General features: G+C 43.3%; 1 pseudogene across 1 annotated transcript; it reads left to right on the forward strand.

The window, feature by feature from the left end:
* The first annotated feature begins 4,620 nt into the window (after window positions 1–4,620).
* On the forward strand, window positions 4,621–22,936 carry LOC149432779 (uncharacterized; annotated as a pseudogene). The gene is made up of 9 exons (XR_016308978.1): window positions 4,621–4,711; window positions 7,315–7,425; window positions 8,419–8,565; window positions 10,444–10,584; window positions 13,813–13,944; window positions 15,604–15,714; window positions 16,419–16,565; window positions 20,607–20,741; window positions 22,707–22,936. The product of XR_016308978.1 is annotated as an uncharacterized LOC149432779 (transcript).
* The last annotated feature ends 335 nt before the right edge of the window (window positions 22,937–23,271 follow it).

Consider the following 23,271-nt stretch of genomic DNA (forward strand, 5'->3'; position numbering starts at 1 on the left):
TGCCTACAATTTAAAAAATTATAGGAGAATTGGAGATGTGGAGAGACCTGCCGCTATCACTCCTGGGACGGGCTCACCTCTTCAAGATGGTGAGCTTTCCGAAACTGTTATATCCTCTCCAAACTATCCAAACTGCTTAAACATATGGATATAACCAAACTCAACAAGGCGATCTCCAGCTTTCTGTGGAAGGGGTGCCGCCCACGCATTGCAATAAACAAGCTATTCCTTCCTAGGTGCAAGGGGGGGGGTTGGTCTTCCCAATATTCAAATTTATAATCTTTCATGTATTTTACGCGTCTGCATAGACTGGCTGACTCAGTCGTCCAAATACTCTAATTACCAACTAGAATCCACCATGGTCCTTCCATTTGATCTCACGGATCTTTTACATTCGAACTCCAACCCTACCTAAAACATAATCCACTCATACGTGACACTCATCTGGAAAGAGGTTAGACGTAAACTAGGAGTTTCCCCTCGGCAATCTCGCTTTCTTCCTATACATCATAACTCTTCTTTTTCTTTTTCCTTTAACAACATGCAGCATATGAAATGTGGTATATTCAGTATCTCAGATTGGTTAGCCAATTGTTTGACACCTCTTCTGGCTCTCCTCTTCCTCTTCAACAAATCCTAACCTCCTTCAATCTACCTTCCCACCATTTTTTGTATATCCTACAAGTATGGAACTTTGTGAACTCGGTGGCACCGTCTAAGTCTACTAGTTTTCGTACATCATTGATAGAAGTACTAGTCAGAAATCAAAAATACAAAATATCAAATATATATGGTCCGCTAAACCTACATTATACGAAACCACTAGAAACCTCCACTTCCATTTCCTCTTGGATCAGGGACTTTGATAGTGCCTTACCGGATTCAACACTACATGTGCATTTAACTCTAATGAGTTCTGGCGTGAGCAGCAATTCAAGATCATGCACCATGCCTATATGCCTTGTCTTTACTTAAGAGCTGATCCTTCTGCATCTACCTACCCACTTTGTGGACACTACAAACCTTCACTACAACACAGGTTTTGGAAATGCTCACCAATATCTACCTTCTGGAACCAATTACTCATCTTTATAGCTTTCATCACTACTCTTCAATTACCTAAAGATCCTCTACTTCTTCTCTTTGGCAATTTGGAACTACCTACTTCAGGAATTTCTTCTACTCATCTCGTTACATTTTGGGCCATCAAACCGTGGCTGTCCACTTGCCTATTGGTAGCGAGAAGAGCTATACTAAAAAAAATGAGTCTCTAATTATCCACCAACCATCTTGGATGTTAAACAAGATCTTAACTCCCTCCTCCACCTGGACCGGCTCTATCTATTAATTTCATCCCACAATCATAGAGAGGAGTACTACAATCGAAAGTGGAGACTTTATATTTAATGGTCATTTCCTGTCCCAGAGCAACAGTTCTTCCTCCAAGGCTCAACAGTATTAAATCAGGCTTTATAATTCTAGGTCTTGTCATATGGTTTCATATTTGCTCAGTGTATGCATATGTGAGATAAATTGTGCTTGCTATGTCTACTAAATGCTGCTCTCCCACCTCTACTTGGCATTAAAACCTTTTTTTCTTTTATTTCTTTTCTTTATCTTCGTCTTATCTCTTTCCCACTAAAGATCTCTGAAGATATACAGTAATTCACTTTACATCACACTACATCACATTACATGACACAATTCTATTTTCTTGTCTTACTTACTTGCTCTTTGGTATTTCAGTTAATGGCTTCTTGGGGAAGTTCTACTCTGCCCATCTCTCTTCCCTCTCTCTTCTTAGCTTTTTCTTTATTTTTCTACTCCCAACTCTTACGCTTTTCTTTTCCTATCTTTTCCCTTTTAGCCTGCATACATGATAATCACCATTCAATTTCTACATTGGCTATTAGTCAACATACCGCTACACGTCTATATTCAAATACTTCTGGTTATGTCCTAACCAGGAGCGGACTGACCATTTGGAAACTCGGCACTGCCCGAGGGCCCGGGGTCAGTAGGGGGCCCCATGAGATGCCCCTGGTACCTTTTTCATAGGCTTTTTTGAGTTTGGGCAAGGACATAGGGGCCCCATGTTCCCCTATTGCCTGGGGGCCCCATGAGTTGTCAGTCCACCCCTGGTCCTAACATACTTCTACACTTTATCTTACCCACTTTATTGGCCCACAAAACAGAACTCTTTTTTCCATCCTCACAGCTCCTATACGGGCACTTTTCACCATCTGCTATTACTATTCTTCTTCCCCATCTCAGGGATCTCATAAGTGTCAATATCTAAATATCATATTTCATGCTTTGGTCAAACTGTTTGATCTATCTTCAGTAATGTTACGTTGCCATGATACACCTTCGGAAAGTATCGTTGGTTTTTATTATGTATACAATAAAACCCAATAAAGACTCTTTAAAAAAAAAGATAATGGATCTCTGGATACCCCGTGTGAATGAGTAAGGGGTGCATAGTTCACTCATTAACAAAAACACGTAGCCTAGAAATAAAAACCCAAACAATTGATAAGTACGTTATTAAAAAAATAATAATCCCAAAAAAATCCAAAGGACTCGGCATACAGGAGTGATCCCAATGCCATCCTCACCAAAGGACAGCTCCCTGACAGCGAAATAAATGAAGGGGTGGGGAAAGTGGTGACATTATTGAATAAACATGTACATGGCCATATATGAAAAATGTTCTGGCCCAAATAAGACCAATGGCCATATATTGGCAGTGATATTACCCCTATCCCCTCCCTGTTCTGGTCAGGGATTCCTGATCATGTAAGTCAATGGTGCCAGTGACATCAGTGGTTGCTAAAGATGTGGTAGGTGCCAGCAGCCAACCCTTTCCTTAGCAGACATTGACAGTGGAAAGTGGTGAATGATATCAGAAAACAAACAAAAGAGAAAATACAAACAAATTACCTTTGACCTTCAAAGTAATTGCAGTCCTTCACAACACAAGTTTGGCAACATTCATAAAGCTTCTGGAAACTGTCAGCAAAGGCCTCTTTGGGAATTGATTGCAGAACCGCCGTCACACATTCTTGGAAAACCTGCCACGTCCGCAAACCAGTCTCCTTTCATGGCACTCTTCAGGCGGGAAAACAGAAAGAAAAATGCAGGCGAGAGATCAGGGGAGTATGGTGGATGATCGAGAACAGCGTACATGAATGAAAAGCGTTATCGTGCAGCAACATCCACTGTCTACTGCTGTGCAACTCTGGCCAAACACGGAGGATGCGTCGTAGCAACCATTTCAAAAACTCGTTGGCATTCACAGTTTGACCTGCAAAAAACGAATTCCTTGTGGATGATTCTATCATTATCGAAGAAGGCGATCAACATTGTCTTGACCTTGGAATTTTGCAGGCGACTCTTTTTGGACCACGAATAAGACAGTGAACACCATTCCATTGATTGCTGATTGGATTTCGTATCAAACTGGTAGCACCAGGTCTCATCCCCTGTGATAATGGTTCACAGAAAAGATGGATTCTGGTCACACATGGTAATGAAATCTCCAGAGGTTTCCATCCGTTTTGCTTTCTGTTCTTTTGTCAACTGGTGTGGCACACACTGGGAACAGATCTTCTGCTTACACAAATCTTTGTTTACGATGGTGCACACTGTGTCCTTGCTAATGCCCAATTCCTCTGGCATCATTCATAAAGTCAGTCACCGATAGGGCTCTGCTTGTTGGCGACTGACCCAAATGTGGCTCACTCTCAGTCGTTTTCGTTTCAACCAGTCGTAAACACATTTTCTGCTCACAGCTTCCATCCTGTACACTTGTACCAACATGTTCTCTGTTTTCCCCAATTTGTAGCAGAACTTGATGTTCACTCATTGCTCCATGGCATTGTGACCCTACCTCTCACACTGACTGCATTTGACTGCCCACAGCGGGTTTACCCTGATGATCACGTGTACTCCACGCTAGGTGGTGCTTCTTGACGTGTTTCTTGATATCCATGTGCATTTCCATGAACCTGGCCCATGTTGGTGTTGAGATATTGAACCATTCACCAAACTTTTTAGATGTACCTTGTATATACTGTAGAAGTGGTAGGAATATTGCTTCCACATTTGATATTTTGTTCCCAGAGAACAGGGGTGAAAATGTGCAAATATTAGGTTCAGACCAAACAGTTGAACTTATCCCTAATCATCAGCTTAAGAAAACTATAGCAGCCACCACATCTCAGGACTAGTAGCTGCAATTTATTCCTTTTTTTTCTTAGATACAATGCTAAAAAACCCTTATAATACTGGCTGTAAGGCCACGTTGGCATACTTTATGTATACTTTAGGAAGCCTTGGGTGCTATTTCAGCTGGATAAATCAGGGTCCATGTCCTCAAAGCATTATTAAAACAGAAAAAAAAGTATACGCCTTTTTTTTTTTCCCTAAAAAAACCAATTCTCACTATCTACTAAATAGAACTCACAGTTCTTGTCTTTTATGCAGTTTTATCGCATATTTCAAGCATTAATCTATGACTTTGCTAGAAAGGATACACTTTGTTTCCTCATACCGTTGGTAATATCCACACCCTCATAATTTCTTCTTAAATATGCTCATCAGTCACCTCCAGCAGTAGTGACAGGTGACACCGGCACAGCACAGATTGGGTGGAGGATGGACGGTCCGCTGAGCTTTCTCTGCCTGCTTTGTGTCCTCATCACACCAGGTAAGTCTGATCTCAGCAGGTGATAGCTTTGGAACTATGTCTACCTCTGTGGACTGAGCTAGTCCAATTCCCCCCCCCATGTTATATAGTCGATAAGAGTTAAATGATACTGCTCGGATCATCAGGCGATATATTATATCTTTATTCTTGGGTTTAACCACTTGCCCTCCAAAGGATTTACCCCCCTTCCTGACCAGGCCATTTGTTTGCGATACAGCGCTGCGTTACTTTAACTGACAATTGCGCGGTCATGCAATGCTGCACGCAAATCAAATTTATGTCCTTTTTTTCAAAAAAAGTCCGACAATTTTGAAAAAAAACTAAATATTTTTGGCTTTTTGCTATAAAACACGTCCAGTGAAAAATATTTAAAAATCTAATTTCTTCATAAATTTAGGTCAAAATGTATTCTACATTTGCAAAAAACAATCCCAATACGTGTAAATGAATTGGTTTACGTGAAAGTCATAGCGTCTACAAACGGCGGTTTATATACAGGTGTACCTCGGTTTACGAACGCCTCGGTTAACGTAATTTTTGGTTCACGAATGAAAATCCATTGAAAATAATGGCTCGGTTTACAATTTTTTTTCACAATACGAACGGATTAATTGGTTTTCAATGCATTTGAAAATTTTTTTTAATCATGTCCCTGTACAGTATTTATGCCTTTAAAGTGCACCTTATAAAGAGTTTTGAACAGATAAGACTTTTTTACTTTTTCTGACCTCCGTAACGGATTAATTGGTTTTAAATGCATTCCTATGGGAAACTGCGTTTCGATTTACAAATTTTTTGCAATACGAAATGTCCCTCAGAACGCATTAAATTTGTGAACTGAGGTACACTTGTACAGTATACTGGAATTTTTTTTTTAAATACTAGTAATGGTGGCGATCAGCGATTTATAGTAGGACTCCAGGACTGCGGAAGGCATTCCGACACTGGGGGGAACTGACTAACTTCCACTGACATCACCAGTGACACTAATACAGTGATCAGTGCTAATAAAAAGCACTGACACTGTACTAATGACACTGGGCAGGAAGGGTTAACATCTGAGGCGAGCAAAGGATTAATGATGTGCTGTCTGTGTTTCGCATTATGTGTTGTGTGCTGTTTTACTACAGTGAAGGAAATGCGTATTTGCTCCCCGGCTGATGTTGAATGTTTGCCCGTTCACAAAGAAATGGTCAGTCTAAAAATCGAATGTTCGGTGTAACACTGAAAGACAGAATAGCAACAAACAAATTCAAAAGAAGTGCATTTCTAACAAATGATGACTGATTTGCATGTTCATGAGGGAAATAAGGATTTGATCCCCTTCACAAAACATGGCTTAGTACTTGGTGGCAAAACCCTTGTTAGCAATCACAGAGGTCAGACGTTTCCTGGAGTTGGCCGCCAGGTTTGCACACATCTCAGGAGGGATTTTGGCCCACTCCTCTTGGCAGATCCTCTCCAAGTCATTAAGGTTTCGTGGCTTACGTTTGGCAACTCGAACTTTCAGCTCCTCCACAGATTTTCAATCGGATTGAGGTCTGGAGACTGGCTAGGCCACTCCAGGACCTTAATGTGCTCCCTCTTGAGCCACTCCTTGGCCATATGTTTTGGATCATTGTCATGCTGGAACACCCATCCACAACCCATTTTCAATGCCCTGGCTGAGGGAAGAAGGTTCTCACCCAAGATTTGATGGTACCTTGCCCCGTCCATCATCCCTTTGATGCGGTGCAGTTGTCCTGTCCGCTTAGCAGAAAAACACCCCCAAAGCAGAATGTTTCCACCACCATGTTTGACAGGTGAGATGGTCTTCTTGGGGTCATAGGCAGTATTCCTCCTCCTTCAAACATAGCGAGTCGAGTTGATACCAAACAGCTGGATTTTGGTCTCATCTGACCACAACACTTTCCACCAGTCCTCCTCTGCATCATTCAGATGTTCAGTGGCAAACTTCAGACGGACCTGGACATGTGCTTTCTTGAGCAGAGGGACCTTGTGGGCACTGCAGGATTTCAATCCTTGTCGGCGTAGTGTGTTACCAATTGTTTTCTTGGTGACTGTGGTCCCAGCTGCCTGGACATCATTGACAAGATCCTCACCTGTAGTTCTGGGATGATTCCTCACTGTTCTCATGATCATTGACACTCCACAAGGTGATATCTTGCTGGTGATGGGTGTGGCCTGGGTACCTTACAGGAGGAATAGTGGTACTCCCTTATCCATGGCCCTGGGGCACTATTGGCAGTAACGCACCGCCAGCAACCAGATGGAGTGGCAGCGTGACCTCAAGCAATTCAGCTCTGTCCAAAGTCGTTTCGCACGATCACGCGTCCTCAGGGAACTTTTGCTCTATTTTTATGCAAGATTATTGTTTGGATTTATGTATAATACTTCACAGCGGAGAATTTATTTAGCACAACATATATGATGGACCTAAATGATTCACATAATATGAATTGAGCGCAGCAATTATTTTTAGAATTATTTTTTAGGTGTATTGTATATCTATACCTATTGCATGCAGCTTCTTGTTTTTTATTTGTTTATAGCGCTGACTTGTATTACATTTTAATAATCACTCATATATATTTTTTTTTCAGGTCATTCTCTTTCATGCATCCAATGTGCGGCACAAGCTTCCTGCACGGGATCTCCTGTGACCTGTCTGCCTAATTACAGTTGCGGCTTGGCCTATAGAGAGACCACTGAAGGTACGCCTGGCAAAATATTTCTGCAGTACAATCCATTTTTATTGTCTTTATTTAAGAAGGACCCCAACCGAAGCAAATAATTCCATTCTAAGTATAGTGAATGAAGCTGGGTTTGTGAGGGTTCCCTGATCCTTGGAAATATGATGAAAAGGAGTACTTTGAGAGTAAGGGGGCACTCTGACGGGAATACCTGATGTAAGTTGGCACTGTGATGGGGATACCTGATGTAAAGGGGCACTCTGATACGGACAACTGATGTAAAGGAGCACTCTGATGGGCACACCTGATGTGATGGGGATACGTAATGAAAAGTTGCACGATGCCGACACCTAGGGTAAGGGGGTGCACTGATGGGCACACCCTATGTAAGGTGTCACCAGGGGCGGACTGACCATTTGGGCTCTCGGGCACTGCCCGAGGGCCCAGGGTCAGTAGGGGCCCCATGAGATGCCCCTGGTACCTTTCATAGGCTTTTTTGGGTGTGGTTTGAGTGTGGGCAAGGACACAGGGGCCCCATGATTCCCTATTGCCCGGGGGGGCCCCATGTGTTGTCAGTCCACCACTGGGTGTCACTGTGATGGGGGAACCTTATATAATGGGGAACTCTATTGGGGACAACTGATGTAAGGGGACACACCGATGGGAGACACCAAATGTAAGGGGGCCTTCTAATGCAGAAACCTGATGTAAGGGGGCACTCTGATGGAAATTCCTGATGTAAGGGGGCACTCTGAAGGGAATGCCTGATGAAAGGGGGCACTCTGATGGGAATGCCTGATGAAAGGGGACACTCTGATGGGAATGCCCAATGTAAGGAGGCACTCTGATGGAAATGCCTGATGTATGGTGGCACTTGAATTGGAACACATTACTTAAGGGCGTGCTCTGATGAAGACGCCTGATATAAGGGGGTACTCCTACGTTTGGCAACTGATTTATGGGGGAGGATTATTATTGAAGCTGTTTAATATTACTGTATAAATTATTGTGCAGGCGGAAACATACAAAAAGATTATATAAGGTCATGTGTACCAACAAGCCAATGTAATAAAGTGGGCACCCTCAGCTATACCGGTGGCACAATGAAGATGGGGATTTCATGCTGCAACACAGATAACTGCACTTCTCCTCTACCTCAATGTAAGTTCATTTATTTTATTATTAATATTTTTATATTCACAAATTACATATTCACAAAATTCATATTTTTACAGCCACATATTAAGCTCCAAGGAGCAGGGCCCTCCTAACCCTCTTGTATTGATCTGTATTGTTACTGTATTGTCTCCCGTTATATTGTAAAGCGCTGAGCAAACTGTTGGCGCTATATAAATCCTGTATAATAATAATAATTTACATCCCCTTAAATACAAGCTCTAATATATCAATATCACCTCTGCATATATACGCAAATCAGTTCTTCAAAAAAGTACATGAAAACTTTCATATATATTTAATTTCATAAATAGTATAAGAAAATCAAAATAATGAAATGTAATCTATCCCCAAGTCTCCCAGTATCTGCAAATACTTTAATAACCTCTAGAGCTCTGGAAAGTTTTACCCCCTTCATGACCAGGGCATTTTTTACTGTTCAGCACTATTGCGCTATTTTAACTGGCATTTGTGTGGTCATGCAACACTGTACCCATATGAAATTTATATAATTATTTTCACACAAATAGAGGGTTTTTTTGGTGGTATTTGATCACAACTGGATTTTTTATTTTTATTATATAAATGTAGAAAGACTTTCTGTTATAAAAAATATTCAATTAAAAATAAAAAGGACTAATTTCTTCATAAATTTAGGCCAAAATGTCTACGTCTTTGGTAAAAAAAAAATATTCCAATAAATGTATAATAATTTGGCTTATGTGAAAGTTATAGCATCTACAAACTATGGTATATATGCTGGAATTTACGCAGGTATAAACCTATACTGGTAATGGCAGTGATAAGCGACTTATAGTGGGACTGTCATAGTTTTCCGCGCAAAACTGTCATCATGCAGAGGAGTACAGCATGTTATCATATGGATCTTGTACTATATGGTCTAAAGTATGTGGACTCCCCTCCACAGAGAGTTCAGATGTTTCCAGGGAACTGTACTTGTCAGCAGGTTGAGGTATGCTCTAGTTAGGTGCTTCCCCGGACGGAGGGTAAGTGTTCATGCCTTTCCCAGTACTTTGGTTTTGGTGAGTTATCTCCAGGTCCAACCCACTGGTCCTGTGATATAAAAGAGGGACAGTAGTCGGGAAGAGCGAGTTGAGTGGGACCTAACCTTTGAGCAGCAAGAAAGCCCTGGGTCTGAGCCCATGAAAAGGGAGAGAAGAAGAGAGAAGATTGGGAAGCCGCACCTGGGAGTAGTACAACACTTTCAGCTGCTGCTACCATGACGTAGAAGGTCCTCTGTTTCTGGGGTTTGCCCTGAAGACACCAGCTGATGGGAAATTCCATTGATGGACTTTTGACACATGGACCTTTTGCAGGTACTGTATGTCAGAGGACAGAGGAGAATGGGCAGACTGGTTGCTACCACATTCAGATGGTAGGGTGAGAATTTGGTGTAAACAACATGAAAGCCTGGATCCATCCTGCCTTGCATCAATGGTTCAGGCTGGTGGTGGTGGTGTCATGGTGTGGTGAATCCATCCTGCCTTGCATCAATGGTTCAGGCTGGTGGTGGTGGTGTCATGGTGTGGTGAATCCATCCTGCCTTGCATCAATGGTTCAGGCTGGTGGTGGTGGTGTCATGGTGTGGGGGAGATTTTCTTGACACTAGAAAGGTGGACCTAACAAAGTGACCGGTGAGTGTATATTAGTAATGGTAACTCTCCAACACCAACTGATGTGCTTTTCCATGTGACTTGCACTGCCACTATACATGTAGCTATAAAATAATATTCTGCTTAATTAATGAGACTACAGAATTGTCTGCGAAGAATACTTTTATATCATACTTATACTTTTATTACATGTGTTTTTGAAACTGAAGTTATCATTACCTTCTAACAGGGCCAGCTGAGAGCTCCCTGGCTAATGGAAAGGTTTGCCCATCATGCCGATCTTTAACGCAGAGCTCATGTAATCAAGACACGAATATACAATGTTCCGGCAATGAGCAAACCTGCCTGTTTGAAACCACCACAACATCAGGTATTACAACATTATTTTATGTTTGTATTTATTTACTTACCTTAAAGGATAAGTTCACTTTTTACAAAAAGATAAGAAATGCACTTCTTTTTGCCGGTAAAAAAATTTGCACGGTCTGTAAGGAATTCCACTCGCAATCAGCAGATCGCGGGTGCAATGCCTGGATTCTGAAAACACTCAGTAAGTCGTCTGTCCGTATCTCATATGGGTAGGCAGGTACTGAATGGCAGGAAGAATCAATGGGCTATGAGAGCACTCAACAGCGCCCTCGCAGTCCATTGAGAAGTATAAGCCATCAGCCGCAATGGTAGTTCTAATCTATTGTTTCACAGGACACTGTGAATTAATGACGCAGCCATGTGGGCGGAGCCCCATAGGGCCATGTTTTTTTTAAATTGTGACAGCAGGGAGAGGAGGCAGGAGCTGTAACATCTTACATGTCCCAGCAGCAGATTGCTGGTGCCATGCAGGTCTCCTGCAGACCTGTCAGTATATCTGCTTGCCCGTACAGGATGTACGAGCAATCAAATATACTGACAGGATAATTCAATGAACTACCATGGCGCTCCACAGCGTCATGGTAGTTCATTGAGAACTATAAGCCGACAGCCACGAAGGCTCATTCATTCACAGAACACTACTGCCTGCCATCTTGATTACCGATCTCTGGACTGACCAGCGACACATTTATATGTGTACTGTGTGCTGCTTTTACTAAGGGGTGTGCTTGATTTTATTCCTTGCTTTTCAGGGAAACAAAATCCAGCATGTTGCTGCTGACAGGACACAGCTCTACCCTACCAGGAAGGGTAGAATCACATACAGCGGGGGTCAGCAACCTGTAGATTGCGATCTACCAGTAGATCACAGCCAGGTGACTGGTAGATCGCGGTCTGGACTAGCTGACCCGCCATCCCAGAGCACCAAACAGAGTGCAATGCAGAGGGACTACTTGTAAAGTTGGGGCTGTAGTAGGGAACAAGAGCTGCGTAAGCCGATGCCTCCTCTGTAGTGCCGGCTCCTGTCCCATGCTGAGTGATACCAATCCCTGCAGCAGCATGTGGACACCTTTGGTTGCTGCCTCAACAACTAAAGGGGGTAGGGATTGGAAAACCGTAACTCAACCGCAGGGTTTTACCACCCTCCAACTTTATGTGTGAACGAGCCCTAAGTGTGCCGCTGCCAAATGGAACTAAGGGCTCCTTCACAAGTGTAGCAGGCATGGCTGCTCCTCTGAAAAGCTATCCAAGTGTGTTTGACAGGTGGTAAGGATATGTTGTCTTCTCACCGCCTGATTTAAACCCATGATTGTCATGCAATGCACTCGATTGTGATATAGTAGTAAAGCAATAAAAGGTTTATATCAAGTGTGAGGAGGCGATATTGAGTGACGCTGTGCCCAGTGATCTTTGACTTCTCTCTTGTTGTTTAGGTGGATCTCCATCTCTTTAAGGTTGCCTACCCCTGATATACAGTATATACAGTTGCAAGAAAAAGTATGTGAACCCCTTGGGATTACGTGGAGTTTTGCATGAATTGGGCATAAAATGTGCTCTGAACGTCATCTAAGTCACAACAATAGAAGAACACAGTCTGCTGAACATAATACTACACAAACATTAGATGTTGCCATGGTTTAATTGCACATAACATGTAAACATTCACAGTGCAGGGAGGAAAAAGTATGTGAGTCCTTAGCTTAATGACTTCCCCCAGAGCTAATTGGAGCCAGGAGTGAGCCAACCTTGACTCCAATCAGTGTAATGATATTGGATGTGTTGCTGACAGCTGTCCTGCCCTTAAAAAACACACACCTGTTTTGGGTTTACTGGTTTCAAGAAGCACTGTCTGATGTGAACCATGCCTCGCAGAAAGAGCTCTCAGAAGACCTACGAAAAAGAATTGTTGACTTGCATGAAGCTGGGAAGGGTTACAAAAGTATCTCCAAAAGCCTTGATGTTCATGTGTCCACGGTAAGACAGACTGTCTACAAATGGAGAAAGTTTAGCACTGTTGCTACTCTCCCTAGGTGTAGTCGTCCTGTAAAAATGACTGCAAGAGCACAGCGCAGAATGCTGCATGAGGTAAAGAAGAATCCCAGAGTGTCAGCTAAAGACCTACAGAAATCTCTGGCACATGCTAACATTTTTGTTAACACATCTACAATAAGGAAAACATTAAACAAGAATGGAGTACATGGGAGGACACCACGGAGGAAGCCATTGCTGTCCAAAAAGAATATTGCAGCACGTTTGAAGTTTGCAAAAGAGCACCTGGATGTTCCACAGCACTACTGGCAAAATATACTGTGGACAGATGAAACCAAGATTGAGTTGTTTGGGAAGAACACACAACACTATGTGTGGAGAAAAAAAGGCACAGCACACCATCATCAAAACCTCATCCCCACTGTAAAACATGGCGGAGGGAGCATCATGGTTTGGGGCTGCATTGCTGCCTCAGGGCCTGGATGGATTGTTGTCATTGATGGGAAAATGAATTCCAGAGTTTATCAAGACATTTTTCAGGAAAACGTACGACCATCTGTCCACCAACTGAAGCTCCGCAGAGGATGGGTGATGCAACAGGACAATGACCCAAAGCATACAAGTAATTCAACAGAACAATGGCTGCAACAGCACAGAAAACGCCTTCTGGAGTTGCCCAGTCAGAGTCCTGACCTCAACCCGATTGAAATGCTGTGGCATGACCTTAAGAGAGCGATTCACACCAGACATCCCAAGAATATTGCTACACTGAAACAGTTTTGTGAAGAGGAGTGGTCCAAAATGACTCCAGATCGTTGTGCAGGTCTGATCTGCAACTACAGGAAACGTTTGGTTGAGGTTATTGCTGCCAAAGGAGGGTCAACCAGTTATTAAGTCCAAAGGTTCACATACTTTTTCCTCCCTGCACTGTGAATGTTTACATGTTATGTGCAATTAAGCCATGGCAACATCTAATGTTTGTGTAGTATTATGTTCAGCAGACTGTGTTCTTCTATTGTTGTGACTTAGATGATGTTCAGAGCACATTTTATGCCCAATTCATGCAAAACTCCACATAATCCCAAGGGGTTCACATACTTTTTCTTGCAACTGTATCTATGTAACTTTGCGCACAGCGGCAGCCCCGTAGCAGTAAAGATGATATAGGGCAGTCACCAACTGGTTTTACTTGTTACCTGAAATTGCTTCTAGATTTCTGAGATTTGTTTTTTTTTTTCAGCATTTACTGACAGTGCGATGGGATGCGCTACATCAACCTTTTGTGATATGGGAGAATATTTCTACAGTTCCAATGAATACGTTATAGCAATGGGCTTTTATTGTTTCCCTGCAAATAGCAGCTCTGCAACAGGTAAGAAAAAGACTATTCCCCTTTGTGCCTACAGTTCCCATATATTGAGGTAAGGAGATATCTAGTAGTAGTTAGTCGCTTTCAACTGGACATGAGTAATGTTATAGACGTATAGTGCCCTCTAGGTAGCTAGGTTTGTTGTTTTGTTAAATAGAGGCTGGGCAACAGCCTGGGATTGGTGTAGTGAGGTCACCTCTGGACATGCTGGGAGGCTCCGCAGGTCAGGGCTTCTGGAACTCTCCCACCCTTCCAGAAACTTAGAGAACTTTTTGGAAGAGGGACAGAGGAGGGGAGGAGGCCCAGATCTGCATGTTTGATGGAACTTTGCAAATCCCCTGGCAGGAGGCCAGGCATGGTGACCAAGGACAACCCTTAAATAAACCAGAGCCTGGGGAGCAGTATGCAATGCTGGGTGGAAGATGGACTGAGAAGAAGGCTGGAGTGTGAAGCCTGGGAGGGGGCCCTACCTACAGGCTGGTTGCTGGAAAGAAGGATCTCCACTCTCCCACTGTCTCCAAGGGGGGACAACCGGTCAGCCGGGAAGGAGCTAGCCCAGCGAAAGGCCTCAAAGCAGCTTTAACCCTCCAGCTAACAGGACAGGAGAGTGTGAATACTTCTACACCCCCTGGGCCAGATAAAGGGAGAGGGTAGTCGGGTGCAAGACCCAACTAGTTCTCATCTGTGGAATGTTTCATTGCTAGCTCTTGGAATCCCTTGCCCAGGGATACCCTCAAAGCAGCTGGGTGAAGAGGAAGATTCATTTGGGGTCCAAGGTGCTACACCAAGGGGACTTTAGTGCTCCTTAAAGAGGCAGTGCTACAGTATATTCTTTTGAATCCACATCTTTTTTGTATGGTGTGCAGGTTGCTAAGAAGTTGTCCTCAAGTTTAAAGTTCCTTGGGCATCCCTTATACTCCTAGACCCCATCCAAGTTGTCAACCCCTTAATAAAAACAACTAAAAACCAGCTCAAGGACTGTATTACTGATTTGTGCATGTGAAAATGTGAAGAAAATGTGCGTTTCCTGGCTGTGCAAAGGTTAGGGGGACCCAAAATGCAGCAGCCCCTGAGGGGGTAGTGCTACAGATGTTGTACAACTCAATTCAGCAGTCCCTTCCGGACATACCCTGGCCTCAGTTACCTTCATTCAATCACCATGGAATGTATTAGAACAGAATGTGGTTGTAACATTTGCAGAACCATTGTGTTCTAAATTTATTCAAATAGAATACATTCAAATAGAATAGATTAGAATAGAATAAAAAATAAAAGAATGGAATAGAATAGCATAGAAAAAAAACAATAGAATAAACTAGAAAGAATATAACCGTCTTCTGAAATTTGAATAGAATAAATTTGAATTCAAGTTCAATACTTTTTTGATTCAGTCGAATTGAATCCAATTGTTCAGACAATTTGAATCAAATTGTGAAAAATGAATAAACTAAACAAAATGAAACAAATGAAACAAATTTAACCAAAATTATTTAAACAACAAATTAAAATGAAACAAAACACATTTTTTTGTTCTGCAATTCTAATCAGGTGTCTGCAGTGCAAAGGACAAGCTGAAAGGAGGACAGAGCAGAATGAGGCAGAGCTGAGCTTATCTGTTTTCAGTTTTGGAGTTCCTTTTTTTAATGTGATCTTGTATTTTAGGCACCTCATGCGTCATCTGCAGATCCGGAAATTCCCTAACATGTAGCAGCTCATTAAGTGTAATCCCTGCAAATAGCAAGTGTGCGTCCGCTTACCTGATATCCACCACAAGTAAGTAACATTTTTTTTTGTTGCTTTGGTTCCCTCTCAGCTCTCTTCTGTAAATTTTCTTGCTTCTGCACACACATCTAAAAATCAAGAGGGGCTGAAAAAACCCCAGAATATTATTTTATCCATTGTATAATAACCGTTATGTTTGATTTCAGCTTAAAAAAGTAATTCTTGGCTTTTATTAAACACAATAAAAACATAATTAATCACAACCTAAAAAACAAGAAGCAATAAGCACTTTATTGGGGGTTATTATCTATGGCTCCATTCGTATTTTTCTGTGTCCGGTGCATTATCGTGTACTGTGGAAACTGCCAACACATCAGCAGGTGCAGGCAATGATGAAGGCATGGATTGGCTTCTCAGTAGAAAAAAATGGCTGTCCAATGGTGGAGGGAGTCCAGGATTTAGATGTTGGCCATGGATGATGAATGACCATGGATGGCCATGGATGACAAATATGGTGCCATCCTTGTTTAGAGAAAAGGAGATGAAAGCATCGTTGAGGGGGAAAGGAGGGGACTGTGATCTTTGTATCTGGAAGTGTTACGCTTACACATTATTAGGCATGCACACACTTAACATAAAACATACAGTATATCTGATAGTAGGACACTTTAAGGTCCACTTTATGAAACTCTGGAAGACCATAAGGCTTGCTTTGCTTCTGTCGATGTTTTAGAGAAGGTTTATTAATTTTTCAGGTGGAACGAATTCGTACCAAGTCATGCGATCTTGGGTTCCTGTAAGCAAGTGTAATATCGCTGGTTCCATGACTGTGGCTGGCACCAAGTACTCAATGGGTGTAAGTTGCTGTGATGGAGATGGCTGTACCCCATCAATACAAAATAGTAAGTGAACCTACCCTTCCTACTCAGTTGTCATGGTATAGCCACTCCTGAACAAGGATTTTTTTCTTTGGATATTGCTTTGTTATCAGTCACTTGAGTTCCGGGTAGTGCTCAAACCCAATCCCTGGGAGTCAAGGAACACCAGCGTGTGATGGATGGCCTCAGCCGCCACCCCGACTATGCCCACTAATGCATTTTGCCCCACCCATAGGGGGCCTAGTCACAGAGGGCTGACACATTTCATTCAACCCATAGGGGACTTGGTTACAGAGCTCTCTATGGGTGGGGCGAAACGCATCAGGGCCGGAGCAGCGGCTGAGGTCATCCATCACACCCCAGTGTTCCTTGACTTCTGCGGATCAGTTTGAGCGGGGTCCATTCTCACATACACTATCTAGTTTCTGGAGCAACTTGGGAAGCTGCTCCCTCTCTATTTCTCTGCCGGCAGGGTGATCATTCTTTCCAATCAGCCTCGAGCGACACCAGAAGATTTCAAACGACTTTCAATTCTTCTAGGTACACACATAGTGCTTGTGCACACCGCTTTTGAAAGAACTCAACAGGTAGGAATTCCAAAAATTTTGGAGAGCAAACCACAGGTCTTCTGTGGATGTCAGCTGCCTCCAATCCTTCTGTCTCTTCATGTCACCTCAGACAGATTCCGTGATGGTTGGCTTTCTGTCTTAAGAGCTGGGTGCTGTCTATTTCCTGAGGGATTTCAAGGGTATGGTCCGTGGATGGTGTTCGGACAGGGGAAGCTGCGGGATCACGGAATATACCCAAATGCGGTCGGGTACCGGTTCCGTTACATTGCTTCAACTACCACCTCTATGCCGACGACACACAAATCTATCTCTCAACCCCCCACCTCACCCCCTCGGTCTCTGCCCGAATCACACACCTACTGAGCGACATATCAGATTGGATGTCGCTCCACTTCCTTAAACTGAATCTCTCCAAAACCGAGTTTCTTGTCTTCCCCCCAGCCCGAACCCCAACCCCCATTGACTTCTCCATCACATCCAACAACGCCAATATCGAACCCGCCCTGCAGGCTAGATCCTTCCAGCCCCAAGTCCAATCTTTAACAAACTCGTGCAGACTCCACCTCCGCAACATCGCCAAAATCCGCACGTTCCTAACCCCAGAAACCACTAAACAGCTCATCCACTTCCTCATCATATCACGACTCGACTACTGCAACTCCCTCCTCACTGGCCTGCCTCGCCGCTGGCTATCCCCGCTTCAGTCCATCCTGAATACGGCTGCCAGACTCATTCACCTTTCCAACCGCTCTGTTTCCGCCACCCCTCTCTGCCAATCCCTCCACTGGCTTCCGATTGCGCAACGGATCAAATTTAAAATCCTAACACTGACGTACAAAGCCGTCCACCATACTGCCCCGAACTACATCACCGACCTAATATCCAAGTACCACCCAACACGCACACTCCGCTCCTCACAAGACCTCCTTCTCTCTAGTTCCCTGGTCTCCTCCTCCCATGCCCACCTCCAGGACTTCTCCAGGGTGTCACCCATCCTCTGGAACTCCCTTCCCCAACCCATCAGATTATCACCTACTCTCCTCTCCTTTAGGCGCACCCTGAAAACCCATCTCTTCAGGGAAGCCTACCCCCTGCTAACTTGCCGACCTCCTCCACTCTTCCTACCACTCCATCCCCCACAGGTATCTCCTCCTGTACCACTATCCTGTCCCTTGTAGATTGTAAGCTCGAAAGAGCAGGGCCCTCAATCCCCTCATGTTTTGCATTGTATTGGTATTGTTCTGTCACATGTTCTGTCCCCCTTTGTAATGTACAGCGCTGAGTGAACTATTGGCGCTTTATAAATACTGTATAATAATAATAATAATAATAATAATGGTGAGATCAGGACTCTTTTGGGGGCCAAACCATCACTTCCAGGACTTCTTCTTTACGCTGAAGATAGCTCTTATTGGAGTTGGCTGTATGTTTAGGGTCTTTGTCCTACTGCAGAACAAATTTGGGGTCAATCATTTGCCTCCCTGATGGTATGGCATGATGGATAAGTATGCCTCATACTAGCAAGGAGCCTCCATCATGCTTCAGTGTTGCGTTCAGACACTCATTATTGTGTGGGACAATGTCATCTACAGCCCAAGGCGAAGATGCCAAACTGCCCCCCCCCCCACATTATCACACAAGATGTATGAGCATTATGTGTCAGCAAAAATCCCTACCCCCCAGAAGAAATTGCATGCTTACCCCCAAGCATAAATTCCCCCTCCTCCTTGTAAAAATTCACCCCCCCCTCGCTTTGCCCCCCATCCCCCAAATCCCTCCAGCACAAACACCCTCCCAAAAAATAATCACCCCTCCTAGCACAAATCCCCTACCCCTCAAATTTCTCCTCCATGTATACATCCTCCCCCCCACACTCCAGATCCCCACTCCCAGCACAAATTCCCCCCTATCCCCCCTCCCAGCACAAATCCACCCCCAAATTTCCCTGCCTGCCCCAAATAAAAATGTTATCTCCTGGTACAATTCCCTCCCCCACCATATAATCTCCTCTAGCACAGCCCCCCCCAAATATCCCCTCCTAGCACAAATCCTCTACCCCTCAAATTTTCCCCTCCTCGTACACATACCACCCACTCCAAATCCCCACACCCAGCACAAATTCCCCCGAATCCCCGCTCCTAGCACAAATCCCCACCAAAAAAATTTCCCCTTCTAGCACAAATATCCCCCAATCATCCCTACAAGCACAAATCCCCCCAAACAAAAATGTTCCGTCCTAGTACAATTCCCATCCACCCTCTACCATATCATCTCATCTAGCACAAACCTCCCAATTCCCCATTGTAGCACAGATCCTCTTCCCCCATCCCACCTCCCATCACAACCCCTAAATCACTACTCCGAGCACCCCCCCCCCCCCAATTTCTCTTCCTAGAACCTAGATTCTTATCCTTGCCACCCCTAAATTTCCCCTCCCAACAAAAAATCCCCTCCCCCATAAATGGGTGCTTAAACATTGCCTACTTTCTACAATTTTTCCTTTACAGCTGGTGAATAATTTTTTGTGTTATATTTTAGACATATGCACCCTCACCAAACTTTTGGTGAGTCACAGAGCTGGTCTATTGATTGAATTTGTGGCCCTCTTTCTGTATTTTTTATAACCATAGACCTCATTGTTAGCAAAATGCCTTTAAGCTGAAAAACCTGTACATTTTCCAGAAGCTGTAACGTCATTAGCAATAACAGCCTTGGTGATCCTCTTGAAGCTTTTCCAGCCTCTTCATGAGTTCCTTGTCCTCAGGATCTCCAGCCACAGATTGACCTCTGCTACTCCATACCAACCATCTCCTCTCCTCCTGCCAGACTCCTGTAGGCCAGGGCCTCCAGCAGTAGGACCACACTGAAAAGGAAATCTTCTTCGGCTAGGAATTGGCACCGAGCACATGCAAAGGCCACAGGCCTAGTCACAGTTGCATAACACACCACCCTCCCTAGGCCGCAGCCTGTGAGAAAAACAGTACACAAGGTCCACCTTAAATATTTATGATCTCCCCCAGTATGCGCCAACAGCAATAAACCTCCTATTGGTTGGTCAGAGGGAACATATCTATTCAATATTCAGTTTTACTGTGGCATTTTATTCTATCCAATGACACCTACAGGCAGCAGTGAGAAACAATGCCGACAAGGGGAAACCCAATGAGAGAACCTGCTTAGGGCAGGGTGGCTACAATTATTTGCTCCCTTTTGGTCTATTGAAACTATCACTAAACACATTTTGCCAGAAATCATGTGATCTAATAAATGCATGTGCCTCTTGCCTGTGCTAACTATTATCAATTACATTGTTCTCAGCTATATGAGGACTACAGAACATCTCCTGCTAGGTCATGGAGAAGGAGAGAGGGAGAGATGTTATGTTGCCCCATCCTAGGGTAACAACAATGCTGCTCCATATGCTCAGTGAAGTGAGTGAACCTGTAGTACACCTTAGGTTTATTCATCTGTTTATGTTTTTATATTATTTCAACAGAAATATCTACGAGCACAGAATCAAATGGTGTGCAATGCAAGTCATGTGAAGGAAGCTCCTGTGGTACTTATACCACCACAATCTGCACCGGACAAGAGACCCAGTGTGTGAACTATACAATGACAACCACATTAGGTAACTTCATACATGTTTGATAACACCTTACATATTGCAATTGCATAATCCAAATGTGTCCTGTCCTAGTATACTGACCACAGACATCACTCACTCCCTACCCTCCCATGTGACAGTGGTAGTTCTTGGTGATAGGCCTTGTGCAGTCATATGAAGATGGAGGAGTCCTGAACCTTATGTAAGGTGCAACCAGAATCAAGTTCACATAGAACCAGAGGAGGACTTGGCTGGTTGGCGTTTTATATATTTATAAGTGATATATATGGGGCCCCTTTAACATTCAGATATCAATTAGAAAGGAAATGACACTTGCTTTGTAGGTACCTGCTCACCATTGAGTTGTAGGTACCTGCTCACCATTCAGATCTGTAATTGCAGAGTCCTTCAGAGGAGGTCTTTCCACTTTTTGCCAGACCCACCATACAACGCAGCACCATGACACACTTTCTTTAGCCCACAGAAATCTGCCCCTACCATTCAAAGTTTTTACTACACATGTGCGATTCATTTCATTTTCATCCGTTTTACGAACAAAAGATTTCATTTTCGGTGATTCAGATGTATCCGAATTTCCGGATGGACATAGAAACGAATGGCAATGACTCTGGAAAAAAATTAAAGTGAAATTATTAAAGTGTATCCATTTGTTCATCTGGATGATGTTACATGACACAATAGTAGTTTCCAATGTATTTGTCATGTCTTGAGGTCCAGTATCAAAAGGTTATGACGGTATATATAGAGTTTCCAGGAAAACATCTGATGAGCATAAGCACGGTCGACATGGTCCACTGACCGAAAGAGACAAAAGGACACTGCGGAGAATTGCAAAAGTGACTGCAAAAGCTCAGTCTCAGTCTTCATGGGGCTCAGTCTTTACAGGCATGGCAATGACTCTAGAAAAAAATGAAAGTGAAATAAAAATGAAATTTTTGTATCCATTTGTTCATCTGGATGATGTTACATGATGCAATAGTAGTTCCCAAAGTATTTGTCATGTCTTGAGGTCCAGTATCAAAAGGTTATGACGGTATATATAGAGTTTCCAGGAAAACATCTGATGAGCATAAGCACGGTCGACATGGTCGACTGACCGAAAGAGACAAAAGGACACTGCGGAGAATTGCAAAAGTGACTGCAAAAGCTCAGTCTCAGTCTTCATGGGGCTCGGTCTTTACAGGAATGAGATTGAGCAATAGTCCACAATTTATGGGTGTTGCTCCACTCTCTCCTCTTCTGAGCACTAATATCGGTCACTAGTGGATTGGCAATTGCAGCTCACCCAGGAATGCTTTGCTTATGGAGTTCCCTCTGCAGTTTTTATGGACATGGGCTTTGAAAGACTGAGATTGAGCTGTGCAGTTACATTTTTATTCTGGGTCACAATCCTGCTCAATGTCCTTTTGTCTCTTTCGGTCATTTGACCATGTTGACCACTCTTATGCTTATTACACAACGATTTCCTGGAAACTGAATACGCCGTCACAACCTTTGATACTGAACCTCGCAACACGGCAAATAAATTGGCACCTTCAGCCACAGAGGCACCAGCTAAGCGGCACCAACAATTTGACCTCTTTGAAGCTCAGTAAGCTCTGACATGACTCCGTATTACTAGCAGTGCACGCAGTGAATGAGGAAAGTTAGGCTTCCCAACTGTTAGCTAGGTGTCTCATCACACAGTGGAATCAAAAGAATGTTACATCACTGCCACTTTCAACATGAAACATGTCATCACACCTGCCAACCATGTAGCGTTTCCATTTTTTTTCTCTAGCCCCCTGTACATTCAGCTCAGCTCTAGCTACAACAGCCTCCTATCTTCAAGGAAGACTTTCTACACAATTTTGCAGTGTGTCTGGGGGAATTTGTACCCATTCAGCCAATAGAGTATTTGTCAGGTCAGGTACTGATGTTGGATGAGAAGTTAAATTCTGAGGTTGTGATACAATTTTCTTCCTGCAGGAAATTACCCTTTTACTTCATCAGTTCGAGGATGCGGTACTAAATCTCTCTGCGATGCTCAAAACGTTTACTCTACTATGAATTATATGACTGTTGCAAATCTCTTTAGTTGTGAAAGCACCACCAACAATCCCAGCACCACTGCTCAGAGCAATGGAGGACTAGTCTTCATGCTCCTTTCCACAGCTGCCACCATGTTTATTCTCCATTAGTTTAATAAGGATCCCTAAACATTCCGGATGCGTGCTTGTGAAAAAAGGAACGGTCATTGGAGAAAGAAGTCAGGGGAACGGTAAAGGGCCGGAAAATGAAAATGAATGCCATGTTCTTCCAGGTATCAAAGCACTTCCCCTGACAATGCTTTCAATTTCTTTTATCTCCAGATGGGCAGCGCCATATTTGTTTAGGAATGTTTAACTTTAATCAGAAATTTTGATCTTACTAACATATTCACATGTTTGTGCTTTTCTATAGTTGTCATTACAATAAACATTGGGATTTTCAGAGAAGCTACTAAATCAGCCTTTCTCAACATTTTCAACTCTGAGGAACCCTTGAAATAACT

The sequence above is a fragment of the Staurois parvus genome, unplaced genomic scaffold, assembly GCF_062004578.1.
Source record: "Staurois parvus isolate SC_StPar_1 unplaced genomic scaffold, SC_StPar_1.0 ptg002113l, whole genome shotgun sequence".
NCBI classification, from domain to species: domain Eukaryota; kingdom Metazoa; phylum Chordata; class Amphibia; order Anura; family Ranidae; genus Staurois; species Staurois parvus.